Source organism: Pipistrellus hanaki, assembly GCF_964339955.1.
Source record: "Pipistrellus hanaki genome assembly, chromosome: 1".
In the NCBI taxonomy this organism is placed as follows: Eukaryota; Metazoa; Chordata; class Mammalia; order Chiroptera; family Vespertilionidae; genus Pipistrellus; species Pipistrellus hanaki.
In genome coordinates this window covers 20147104-20160778 of record NC_140503.1, presented here as the reverse complement: position 1 = coordinate 20160778, position 13675 = coordinate 20147104, and positions in this window count along the sequence as shown.

Genomic DNA, 13675 nt, shown 5'->3' with positions numbered 1-13675 from the left:
GGACAGCGCTGGCCAAGGGGCAGCGAATGGGCGCGGGCGCGGGGGAGGAGGAGAGGGGAGAGACGGCGTGACTGCGTCTGATCTACAGTGACGAGTACCAATGTTAACTGTCACCTCTCATCTCCAAACTAAATCACACCTGGAATTGGAGGCACCGAGGAGCTGATAGAGTCAGCCTCGCAGAGGAGACAAGTCAATCAGTGCGGAGATGCACGCCGAGACACCAGCTCCGCGAGGCCGGGCGCCTTCATTCATTCTGGGATTTACACTTGTCAGGCTGCTGCCTGGGGGTGCGCAGGAGGAGGGGTGCGCAGGAGGCTGCTCTCACTTCAGCTCCACTTACAACGGGATGACTGGCGGCTTCTCCCCGTGGGCTCAGCAGGCTGGATCCACTTCCTCTTGCTCCTCTTCCACTTCTTTATGCCGTGGATGATTCCCCCGGTCAGGGGACAGTGATCAGGACAGCTGGGTGGGCTCAGGGCCAGGGATATTGGCAGCCCAGCAATGTTGTCACGCTTGGGAACACATAAGGGCAAAAAGAATTCTGACCTGGGCACCAGGTCAAGTGTTTGGGAGGGAGCAGTGGGGCCCATGGGGGAAGGAGGGATAGATCCCAATCAACTACTTTGGAGCAATTCTATGGTCAGAGGAAATGGGAGAGATCTTTAGTTTTCCTTCCATTCATTCCTTAACTCATTCAATAAATGGTATTGCATCAGGTTCGCTGTGAAGGGCTGAGAATTCAACAGAGCCCCCTCCCTATCCTACAAGAAAGAGGGCATTAAAGTGTTAAAAGTTTCAACTTTGCTGGTTCTGTCTTAGAATAAGTGCATTGACCTACAGCCCTCTACCATGACTCCATCTCTGACCATACCCTCATAATCCTCAGCACAGTCACTTATAAAAGTGATTTTTCATAGATAAACATAACTGTGCTAAGTGCCAAGGAAAATGCCTGGAGATATGCATCCCAGATGGAGAGAAAACCATCGAATTTCCATTGCTGCTTAAACATCTATTTTTATTTTTGTTACTATGAAAGTAATATAAATGTACTACAGAAAACTTGGATTAATGGAGAGAGAAACAAAATCACATAAAGATGAAGCATTTTGATGGGCTTCCTTCCAGTCTTTTTTCTTATATCTCTTTAACTTTTTTCCTCCCTAAAAAGCCATTAGTATGTCCTATATCACTGAATGTGGAGTTAGGATGGATGCATCATTTTCTCCTCTGACCCCCATTCAGAGTGGCCCCTGAGGACAAGACTTCCTTCTGCTTGGTGCTCAGGCACAGACATGGTGATACAGGCATTTGGCAGGCTGATCTCTTAATCCAGATTGGTGTAGTCATTTGAAACTGAAAGCAGCTCCTTTTTATGTCGCCTGCTTCTCGGCATTAACTTCTCTTTGATGTAATTTTTGCTTCCGATGCTCTCTCCCTTCATGGGTTAGATTAGTGTGAAATTGGCCTGGTTCCTCCTGAGACGCAGCGTTAAGCTTCAAATGCTTGGTCCTTATTGGAAATCCTTAACCCGCATCAAGAGAGAAAAGTGGCAGTGTTACTTGGGAATGCGTGAGGTGGGGGTGGAGGATTGATTGAGTATAGGGTAAGAGGGAGAGAAGTGCATGTTGGCAAGAGGAGGATAGAGAAGTTGAGACTCTTCCCTAGCAACTGCTACAGATCTGCTCGCCTTAATCTTAGTGGGAGAGGGACAGAATGGACCTTAGGAAACTTGAAACATGATAATCTATCAAGAAATCCTGTTTAGGTGGCAGGAGTTCTGTCTGGAGCTGTCCAAAGATCTTGGTGCTGAAAGGAAGAAAGAAGGGTGCAGATGTTTGGGGAAATAACAGGACAATGCTACATACCTCTGTTTCTATCCCTGGGTTATGCCTTTTCCGATGGGTGTTCCACTTGGTTCATATGTGACCCTGAAGTGCATAACAGATGCAATTGTGAGGACTTGCAGAATTGGGTCTCTTCACCAGTTCTGCCCTGCTCTCTTGCCTAGTTCCCATGAGGCAGAGAATGGCAACTTGTAATTGGGCCAAGCTGCTGGAGGGAGGTACTTAACTGAGCATCTAACCCAGGGAGAGGTCACTCTCCCCCATTTTAAGGCAGAATAAGGGTGGGGGTCCGGCTGTGATGTGGACTGTTCCAGAGGGAAGAGATGCTCCAGGTTTGTGATCACATCTCCAACTTACTCCCCCAATAACAACTGCAGGCCTTCTGCCCTCAAATCAGATTGCTACCTGAGGACATCACTGGAGGACAGAAACTAACAACCTGGTTCACCCTGTCCACATAGGCCATGGACTGCCTGTCTATCAGGGTGTTCTGAGGGAACTTCAGGCTCTCCATTCAAGGACAGTTGAGCTCTAGACATTTCTCATTTGTTGCAACCTGTTTCCCCCTGCAGTCCCCATCCAACTTTCTCTGCCAGACTAGCCTTGACCTTTACTTGTACCCAGCTTCTGCCTCAGTTTCTTTTCTCCCCCACAATGCCTCATTCCTGACCCTTGGCCCAATATGTTCATGATCTTTCTTTCCCTTGGTCTGATCTCTGTTTCTTCCCCTCGCTCCGTGTGGGCCCTTTTATCCACCTTCTCACTCACCTACCTGGCTCCTGGGCTTTCTTTGCTCCTCCCCTCATTCCTCCTCCCTCCTCCCCCTGCATCTCCAGTTTGGCTCACTTGCCCCACTCTGGGCCTCTACATGGTTTCTGTGCAGTGGAAGGGCCTTGGCCCACTTTGGTTTAGCCTTGTGCCTCCTTGTGCATGGAGCCTCCTCTCTCCTTCTTGAGTCCGCAAATCACTCCTTCCATTGTCAGCTGGCAAATTGGTTTATCCTCCCCCCAACCCGGCTTTCATTACCTTGCCGAAATGAAGCGATATCTCCTCGGTGGAGGCTTCCCGTCCCTGCTGCCGCTGGCATAATAAATGAAGACAAAGTGCCGGCGGCAGAGACCATCTCTCCCACCGCACCACCAGCCGCTGCCAGCTTCATTATTCGCTTAAGTTGCCGGAGAGAATTACTTAACCCTGACCCGTGTATTAGGGGCCTGTATTAATGCCGCGACAGGCGCCTCTTACGGCAGAGAACAATTTATTAGTGCCGAAACAGGCTGCTTTTCTCTGTCATTTTTCCAATCTGAGCTTTGAACACACATCATTAAACTTGTCTGACTCTCTCCCCTTCTCCATCATTCCTCTTTCATTTTTTTAAACAGAAAGCACCGTAGAGAATGGAGATTGTTCTGAAAACCTCCAAGTCCCTCTCCCTCTCCCTTTTCTTCTTTTCTTTTTTCCTTGGCCTCTTTTTGGTCTCGGTCTCCTTGCTGGTGTCCCTCCCACATTTAGAGTCAGAATATGGTGGGAGGGAACATGTGGTTCCCGGAAGAGAATCCAGAGGTGGGAGTTGGGGGAGAGAGCAATCATAGCTTCCTGTCCCTAAGCCCTGCATCAGTGGGCTCTCCCTCAGAGCCCTTTTCCAGAGGCAGCCTCTGCCTCCCTTGGTGCTTCCAGCTGGGGGTCCCTTATTTTGAAAACAGACACTCTGGGAGCTAAAGGGCCTCGTTAGAGGAAGGACTGGTCAGGTTTCCTATTTGTCTTGGGGACTTTATCATGTCCACATTTGGGAGAGAAGGTTGGGAGGGGTTTGGAAGCACCTGGAGATGGCCCTGCAGGGTCTGAGGTACCCTGAGCCCTAGTGCAGTGATTGGCCACAGCCTGGGGAGTTGGCCGTTGAGCTGTGCTGCCACATGGCTCTTCCTGACCAAGACAGACAGAATGTCAGTTTCTAGATGTTTTTCATCACTGGCTTCTTGTGTGGCGTTCTCTCAGCACCTGAATTCAACCTCTAGCTCCCAAGTCTTGTCTGGCTCCTGGTCTTGGACCTTTTGGCCTTGCGCATGCCCTTATGTCTAACATCACTGCTGCCCAGAGCCACATGGAGCCATTCTCTGATGCAGCGCTTGCCACTTCTCCCTGGTGACTCTCTCCTACCCTTCCTATTGAGGACACATATGGCAACTGGCTTAGTTTTTGTTCCCCTGAAAGCAGAGCTTGAGCAGAATTGGGTATGTACCTTGGTTGTGGGCACATCCCCAGATCACCTGAGAGATGACAACAGGAAGCAGGAGTGAGGGTGGAGAAAGCCAATAAGAGAGTGTGTTATTGAGAGGGGAGTGGGACTTGATGTCACCAGGCCTCTGAGCCAAGTACAGGAGGCTTCCCGAAATGATCTTTCCAGAAAGCCTGGGCTATCTGCCCACAGACTCTTGTCCCCCATTGGCTGAGGGTTGCCTCAGGGGTGTAAACTCTCCCATACTTCTCCATCCAGCTTGTGTGTGGGAGATGGGCACTGCTGAGCACCATCTTCTTGGAGAAGTCCCTGGGACAGACAACTGGAGAGACATGTGAGTCTCCTCTCAAGGTGGGTTTGGTTGGAATGGGTTCACAGAGGCCTGACTAGCACAGCTCTGGCTGAAATCAGAGGTGGGTTTTGAGGATGTGAGGTGGCATCAACAGCCTGCATTCCTGCCATCATTCCATATGCCCACTTCCTCTCAGTCTCCTAACCTGGGGAGCAGTTCTCAGCCTGACTAGGAGCTACAGACAGATGATGTCGCAGTTCAGGCAGGGACAGAAACAAATGAGGCAGGATGGGGAAAATAAAGAGGAACTGGCAAATTGGATCATGGAGACAATCTTGTAAAGACAATGACATGAGCCCTAATCGGTTTGGCTCAGTGGATGGAGCATTGGCCTGGGGACTCAAGGGTCCGGGGTTTGATTCTGGTCAATGGCATGTACCTTGGTGGTGGGCACAACCCTAGTAGGGGTCGTGCAGGAGGGAGGGGATCAATGTTTTGCTCTCATCGAGGTTTCTAATTCTCCTTCTCCCTTCCTCCCTGTAAAAAAAAAATCAATAAAATATATATTTTTAAGACAATGACATGATTTTTAAAATACATGCTATTAGACAAACCACCTGTATGGGGGAGCTAGAAAATGTGACCTACAGACTACCAATTTAGCATCAACTTTTTAAAAAATATATATTTTATTGATATTTTACAGAGAGGAAGGGAGAGAGATAGTTAGAAACATCGATCATCTGCCTTCTGCACAACCCCCCCTGGGGATGTGCCCACAACCAAGGTACATGCCCTTGACCGGAATCGAACCTGGGACAACCCTTCAGTCCACAGGCTGACGCTCTATCCTCTGAGCCAAACCGGTCTCGGCTAGCATCAACTTAATGTCTTTAGAGGAGTTGACTTTTGCAAAGTTTTCACTTTTTTTTTCTTTTTCTTTTTCCCAACTCTAGCTGATGGCTTTGGGGGCTGTTTGAAAGTGAGAGGTAGGGAGAGGGGCTGAGGAAGGCAGGAGAGCAGGAAAGCTCATCTACCAGGCCAGTGGCTTCCCCTTCACCCCCCAGCCCAGTCCTTCCCAAATTCCCTGAGCCTCCAGATCCCCTCAACCCTCCCTCCCGCTCCGCTCAATAGCTCTTGAAAGTTCTCTAATCACCTCTCTGCTTCCTGCATTAATGAGCCTCTCATCTCACTGATGGCAATCAGAATATTTGCTTATGAAAGGGACACGGTTAATAACACGATTGCTCCCCTCCGCCTTCTTCCTTCCTCATCTCCCCCCTCCCCTTCCCTCGCCCTCCACACAATTCTCTCAATTAACGATAGGCAGAAATTAATTTTTCCCCTCGATTGAAACAATTGCAGGGAAGCGGATTGCCAGCTTCACTTCTGATAGAGACCGCTCCCAGCAGAGTGGAGAGAAAGAAGGGGAGATGGAGGAGATACTGCGGCCCTATCTGCAGGCACAGGACAGAGTAATACAAATGTTATCCTTAGAAATGTACTTAAAGAGGATATGTTTATAATTCGGAGGGGATTTTCAGGGGCTCTCCTGCCCTCCCTCCCTCTCCAGGGCACGCCACTGGACTCAGTGCTGTACAGCAGAGCCCAGAGTTCGTTGGGAATTTTGCTCCTGTTGCCTCAGTGAGAGGAGTGGGCCTGGAGTGAGAAGGGAAAACCAGCTTAGCCTGGGGGTCACTGTCATGGTCCAGGGGCCCAGGGCTTAGGCCACTGCTGACAGTGTTCACTCTGCAGCCATGTGCCAAGCACCCGACTTCAGATCTGGGTTGTGTGGCTTTCCAGGCCAGGGCTTGGCTTATCGGCCACCTTTATCCTCCCTTCTGGGCAGCCTGCACTTGTGGCCTGGGCTTCCCTCCCAGCGCCTCCTCCCATCCGGGTGGAGAGGCCGGGGCTGAGGTCATATCCAGAGTTTTAAGAACAGATTCTGGAGCCAGACAGCCTGGAGGTGAAACCCAGTTCTGTTGCTTACCTGCTCTGTGATCACAGGCAGGGTACCTAACGTTTCTGTGTCACGGGTTCCTCATGCAAAATGGGAATCACACCCACCTCAGGGGGTTGTTGTACTTAGGGTTGTAAGTACTTAGAGCAGTATCTGATCGGGAGCAAGTGCTATTTATATATTTGGTGAAAAAGAAAGAAAGAAGAAAGAAAGAAAGAGAGAGAGAGAGAGAGAGAGAGAGAGAGAGAGAGAGAGAGAGAGAGAGAAAGAAAGAGGGAGGGAAAGAAGGAGGGAGGGAGGGAAGAAAGAAAGAAAGAAAGAAAGAAAGAAAGAAAGAAAGAAAGAAAGAAAGAAAGAAAGAAAGAAAGAGGGAGGGAGGGAGGGAGGGAGGGAGAGGGGGGGAGGGAGGGAGGGAGGGAGGGAGGAAGACAGAAAGAAAGAAAGAAAGAAAGAAAGAAAGAAAGAAAGAAAGAAAGAAAGAAAGAAAGAAAAAATGCCTATACTCCTGTGGCTGTCAGAGACTTGATGATGCGTTCACCCACATTAACTGTCCTCTGGAGGATCTAAACATGTCAGATTGTGTGGTCTCCGCACTGGAGTTGTAAACAACCGTAACGTGGGCAAAATTCACAGTGAGAGTGGTGTGTGAAGTGCTGTGGGATTTCAGGAGGAGGAGGGAGGGAGATCCTGGCTGCACAGGACAATCAGGGCTGGCTTCACAGAGGAGGTGGCACTTGAGCTGAACTTTTAAGAGCAAGTTCAATTTCTATCGGTTGAGTAAGGCTGCTGCAGGGTAGAGGGGACCGACAAAATGAGAGTATCCAACTGTAACGACACAAGTTGGGAGGGGAAATTGGGGAATTGGTCTTTTTTTGTCATCTCCACCCTTCCGTGTTCGCCCGCACCCGGTCCCATCTTTCTCTCCGCATCTAAGAAAGATGAACTTCTCTCGGTGCCACGGAGAAAGTTATCATTAGCAAAGCACTGAGCGTGATTAATGATGCTCCCCCCCACCCCAATCTGCCTTATCTGGTGGCGATGAGCTGGACAATGTGGCTGAGGGTGGGGAGGGAGGGGGGAAGAGAAGGAGAGGGAGAGTGGAAAAACAATACAATGTTCAAGGCAAGGAAAACGGGGCGCAGCGCCGTTCCCACTTGTTCCACAGAAGGCTCCTCTCCAGAGGGGGGAAGGCTCCAAATTGCTAATTAGCGCCTCTGAAAAGGCCTGTCTCTGATACGCGCGGCCGCTGAAAGGCCGCCGTTAATGAAGCCACGGCGAGCCCGCTTCCCTTTGACCGGCCGCCTCCCTCCCGCGGAGCCCGGGGCCGCGGGGACAATGAGGCGGGGGGCGCCGGCTCCCCCAGGCCTCGCCGGGACGGCCCGGGCAGCGCGCGCGGGGAGCGGCGTGGCGCCGGCGCCATGTGGAGGGGGAGATAAGGCCGGGCGCAGGGAAGAGGCTCACTCCCAGGGGCCCAGGGAGAAATTTGCAGTTATTATGAAGGAGATGAGACAGATTAAAAGCCCTGTGCGCGCCGCTTTAGCCCCTTTATTTAGTGGCTTCATCTAGGAGATGAAAGAAGTTGGAAATGACTTTCTTTTGCTTTGCGCGCTGGCGAGAAGCTTCATGGCACATTTCTTGACTTTATTCCTTCTTTTGTTTCTCTGTGTCTTGCCTTTAACCCCTGAAAGGCCTACATTGTGCAGCCACCAGCGCTGGAGACAGGGAAATAGGACTGGCTGAGCCTGCCCCGTGGACCACTGGATGCAGACCTGGGAGGGCGATGGATGCTGGATGAGTTCTGAGGGCATTGGCTGAGCTTAGGGAGAGGTGAGCTTGCAGGCCCTGATAGGCCCCAGCAGGAGGCTGGCTGACCATTATCCAGATGGGTTAGAGCAGTGATTCTCAACCTTCCTAATGCCGCGGCCCTTGAATACAGTTCCTCATGTTGTGGTGACCCCCCAACCATAAAATTATTTTCGTTGCTACGTCATCCCTGTACTATTGCTACTGTTAATGAACCGTAATGTAAATATCTGTCAAGACCCACAGGTTGAAATCCGCTGCTGTAGAGCCTAAGACCATCGCAAAACACAGATATTTACATTACGGTTCATTAACAGTAGCAATAGTACAGTGATGACGTAGCAACGAAAATAATTTTATGGTTGGGGGTCACCACAACATGAGGAGCTATATTAAAGGGTCCTGGCGCCGGAATGGGTTTGGCTCAGTGGATGGAGTGTCGGTCTGTGGACTGAAAGGTCCCAGGTTCGATTCAGGTCGGGGGCATATCCCTGGTGGGAGATGTGCAGGAGGCAGCTGGTCGATGTTTCTCTTTAATCGATGTTTCTAGCTCTCTATCCTTCTCCCTTCCTTTCTGTAAAAAAATCAATAAAATATATATTTTTAAAAAGGGTCATGGCACTAAAAAGGTTGAGAACCACTAGTTAGAGGCTTCCATATTGCCCTGGGCCTATTCCCAGAGAGCAGTACTGCATTGTGCACAGAGACTTCACAGCCAGACCACCTGGGTTCAAACCCAATCTCCAACACATATTAGCTGAGACCTCCGGCAAGCACTTCTCTGGGCCTCAGTTTCCTGTCTGTAAAATGGGGACAATGAAAATAGTACTAACACCTACTTGATCGGTAGGGCAGACTGATTTCATGACTGTCCCTGACCTTTCGAGCTTCTCTGTAGCTACATCCTTTGTGTCTTTCTGTACTGACTCTGGGCTTGGCCTTGTCACCAGCTTCGGCCATTGGGTCAATTACAAGCTTGATTTGAGCAGAGGCATGGAAAAGTGCTGTGGTTTCTGTCTTAGAATGTGCACCTCTGTTAGTACATCTCTTAGAACACTATCACAGTCATGAGAAAGTACCAGGGCTAGCCTCTGGCCTTGAGATGCCTGTGCCAGCCTGATGGAGCCACGTGGCAGACATGGAGAACCACATTGTCCCAGACAAATACATAGCAGGGCTGCCAGCCTCTAGCTGGCTGCAGGTACATGAGTGAGCCCAGCTAAGATCTGCCAGTTCTGGCCTAGATGGGCAGGACTTCCCAGCCAGCTAATGGACTTGTGAGAAATAATATGTGGATGTTGTTTTAAATAAAATGTTGGAGTGGCTTAGGTAGCATTATTGTGAAATAGGTAATCGATACACAAATTGATGTCTAGAAGTTTGATGCTGCCAAACCCAAACCAAAACAAAACAAAAACCATCCCTAAGATAGACAGCCATGGCTTTGGGGTTGGAAAGCAAGTGGAGGCCAGCAGAGATGATAGAGAGACTGCTATAGCAGGTTGGGGAATATAAATTTTTGTTTTTAAGCTACTTAGTCTGCGGTACTTTGCAAACTAATACACTAACCATATCAATAATCATATTGAATGTAAATATTCTAAACAACCCAGGTCCCTACCCAACCAGAACAGTGCCTACTTATCCTTTTAATGGATAAATCTCGAGAAGAGCCACATATGATCCTAACATAGATTAAACCATCCTAGACTCCCATCCTGACGCCATGGTTGAAAGAGATTTTTGGGTATCTGGGATAAGGTGTGAACATTTTGCATGTGGGAGGGACATGAATAAACATGACAAGAGGGAGGACTGTGGTAAGATGATGCCATTAATGTGCCCTCCAAAAAGATTATGTTCAAGTTCTAACCTCCAGGGCCTATGAATGTTAACTTATTTGGAAACAGAGTCTTTATAAATGGATTAAGATGAAGATGAAGATTACTGGATTAGGGTAGTCTTTAATCCAATGGCTTGCGTGCTTATAAGAAAAGAGACAAAGAGATAGCCATACACACAGAGGGAAGACTGCCATGTGATGATGGAGGCAGAGATTGCAGTGATGCATCTATAGGCCAAGGAATGCCAAGAACCACCAGAAGCTAGGAGACAAGGATCCTATCCTAGAGCATTTGGAAGGAGCACAGCATGGCTAACACTGTGATTTTGGGTGTCTAGCCTCCAGAGCTATGAGAGAATACATTTCTGCTATTTATTTATTTATTTACTTATTTATTTATAAATATATTTTATTGATTTTTTACAGAGAGGAAGAGAGAGGGATAAAGAGTTAGAAACATCGATGAGAGAGAATCATAGATCAGCTGCCTCCTGCACACCCCCACCACTGGGGATGTGCCTGCAACCAATGTACATGCCCTTGACCGGAATCGAACCTGGGACCCTTCAGTCCACAGGCCGACGCTCTATCCACTGAGCCAAACCGGTTTTGGCCATTTCTGCTATTTAAAAGCCACCCAATTTTTGGTACTTTGTTACAGTAGCCGTAGGAAACTAACACACCACCTCATGGCCCCTGCCCTGACTGTTCCCTCTGCCTGGAATGCTTGTCCCTGAGAAGGTTGGATGGCACATCCCCTCCTTTCTTTGTGGTATTTGCTCGGATGAGCCCGTATCAAGGAGACATATCACAAACAGCAGTAAGTCCCCACATGCAGCACTTTCCCCCCCTTATCTTTCTTCGTTATTCTTTAAAGCATTTCCACCATCCGACAGTTTGCATATTGATCCATCAGTTGTTTGTCTTCCTTCCCTGGAATGAAAGAACCCTGAAGGCAGGGGCTTTTGTCTATGTTGTTCACAGGTGCATCTTCATATCTAGGACATGGGTAGGCACTCACTAAATATATCCTCATTAAGTGAATGGATGTGAGTACAGACAATAGCTGCCAAATTCCTCCAAAAGGGGGAGGAGAAAGTACAGTAAAAAGACATTTGGCTTTGGAGTCAGATGCCTCGTACCAATCACAGTTATTTCATACCAGCTTTGTGACCCTGTTTAACCTCTCTGAGCTTCAGTTTCTTCATCAGTGTTGGTCAGAACAATAGCACTTACATTAAAGGATAATTTTGAGGATTAATTAAATGATTTTGTCAGTAAGTAGTGGTGGATATAAATATCTTTATATAATACACATGTCTAACAATTCACATATATCATGTATGTTTGTATGCATGTTTTGCTATGTGTATTCAATGTGGTAAACATGCACATTCATTTTAGAAGCATTATAATTTAGTGGTTAAGTGCATGGCTCCTAGAGTAATCTCCCTGGTATGTACTTACCAGCTATGTAGCCTTGAGCAAGCTACTTAACCTCTCTGTGCCTTAGTTTTCTCATCTGTAAAATGGAGATAATAGTACTTACTTCACAGGATTTCTGTGAGGATTATTGAGTTAATTCATGTTAATATTTAGGATAGTCTCTGGCACCTGCTGAATGCTCAATAGATGTTAACTACTACATTGTGCTCAACCAGTATTTGGACTCATCTAAAATAATAAAAGCATAATATGCTAATTAGACCAGACAGTCGAACAACCTTCCGGACCTTATTCTGAATGTCCTTCCAGAGGAAGCCGCAGCAGAGGGGGCCGAGGCAGAGGTGGTTAGGGGCGATCAGGCAGGCACAGTTGTTAGGGGCGATGAGGCAGATAGTCAGGCCAGTGGTCCCAGATTGCAGAAGGCAGTTCAACATCCCCCAGGGGTCCTGGATTTGCAAGAGGGTGAAGGCCGGGCTGAGGGACCTCCCACTCACCCCCACATACTAATTTCCTATACGAGGCCTCTAGTAAGATTATAATGGAACTAAACTTTCTGTAAGAAATAAAAGGATATGTGGTTTAGGAGTAATTTTTTTCTCTGACGGAATTAGTATCAGTGGGGCTGGGCAATAGGTTCCCTCTCACTCACTGCACTTGTTTTCAGAGCACAGATGACATCCTATCAGTAACCACTGACTTGTTTCAGCACAGAGAAGCCTAATCCCCCAGGACTACATGTTCAGCCTTCCCAGATCTAACCTGATGGTCTTCAGAGTACCTTGCTGTAAATTGTTGAGGACCTACGATCCTGTACAAGGACACAGGTCTACAGGAGCAACCATAGAAAGTACGAAGTGCCACTGTCATATTAGTAAAAGCTTTCTGTGGTATTGTGGAGCCAGTCTGCCCTGTACTTTGGATATATTTTCAGATTGTAATGATGTAAAACATAGATAAGTTTTATTTCTTCCATAAATTCAATGCCACAGAGAACCTTTTGTGCTAGATAGGACTAATGGAGCCAAAATCAAAGTCAAAAGATTGAGTCCTGCCGAAACCAGTTTGGCTCAGTGGATAGAGCGTCAGCCTGTGGACTGAAAGGTCCCAGGTTCGATTCTGGTCAAGGGCATGTACCTTAGTTGCGGGCACATCCTCAGTGGGGGGTGTGCAAGAGGCAGCTGATCGATGTTTCTCACCCATGTTTCTAACTCTCTATCCCTCTTCCTCTCTGTAAAAAAAATCAATAAAATATATTAAAAAAAAAAAAAAGATTGAGTCCTCAGTTCTTCACCCCCTCCATGTTGGACATCCTCATTTTTTAATGAATGCTACAAATTTCTTTAATATGACCACTGTCCAACATGCAATAGTCAAAACGATATGGCCACGATAATCTCCTATATTGATCTCTCCATCTTGATTTCTCATTTCTACTGATCCTCAGGCCACCTTTAACTCCCTCTTTACAGTCACTATTATGGTGATATACGTCTTACCCAGCCAATTTCTCTTTGATATTTCCAATTCATCCAACCCACATCCCTGTTCATGGAGCAGCCTTGACAACTTCAATGTTCTATTTCTGACCCTGTCAAAAGGAAGGAAGGGAAGGGCATGAGGGGGCAGTATTTATAAAGTGTACAGTATTGTACAGTAATATCCTAGGCCTTTATATTCACCTGGTCATTCACCCAGAGCGACTTCCAGTTCTACAAGCGCTATTCATGGTAAATTCCATATACAGGTGCACCATTTAAAAACTCTCTTGTGCTGCATCTTTACTGTAGCTCTTTCATGCTTAGATGTGTTTAGATACAAATACCATTGTGTTACACTTACTTACAGTATTCAGTACAGTAACATACTGTATAGGTATAACCTAGGAGCAATAGGCTGTATTACATACCTTGGTGTGTAGTAGGCTACACCATCTAGATTTGTGTAAGTGCACTGTATGACATTTGAATAATGATGAAATCTCCTAACAACATATTTCTCAGAATTTATCTCCATCATTATACAATGTATAAGTATATTATTTTATCATCTAACTTAATCTTCTATGCATTTCTGGGACAGTTCGTAGCATATTGGTGCTCAGATTCTAATTTCCTTTTCTGGACCCTTCACAAAGGCAGTGTGAGCTGCCCTTTTATTACACCTCCCCATGCTCCTCAACAAATTACAGCTTTAACTGTCTTGGCTTAGCTACACCATCCGGAAGAGTGGCTGCCTACCCAGACAA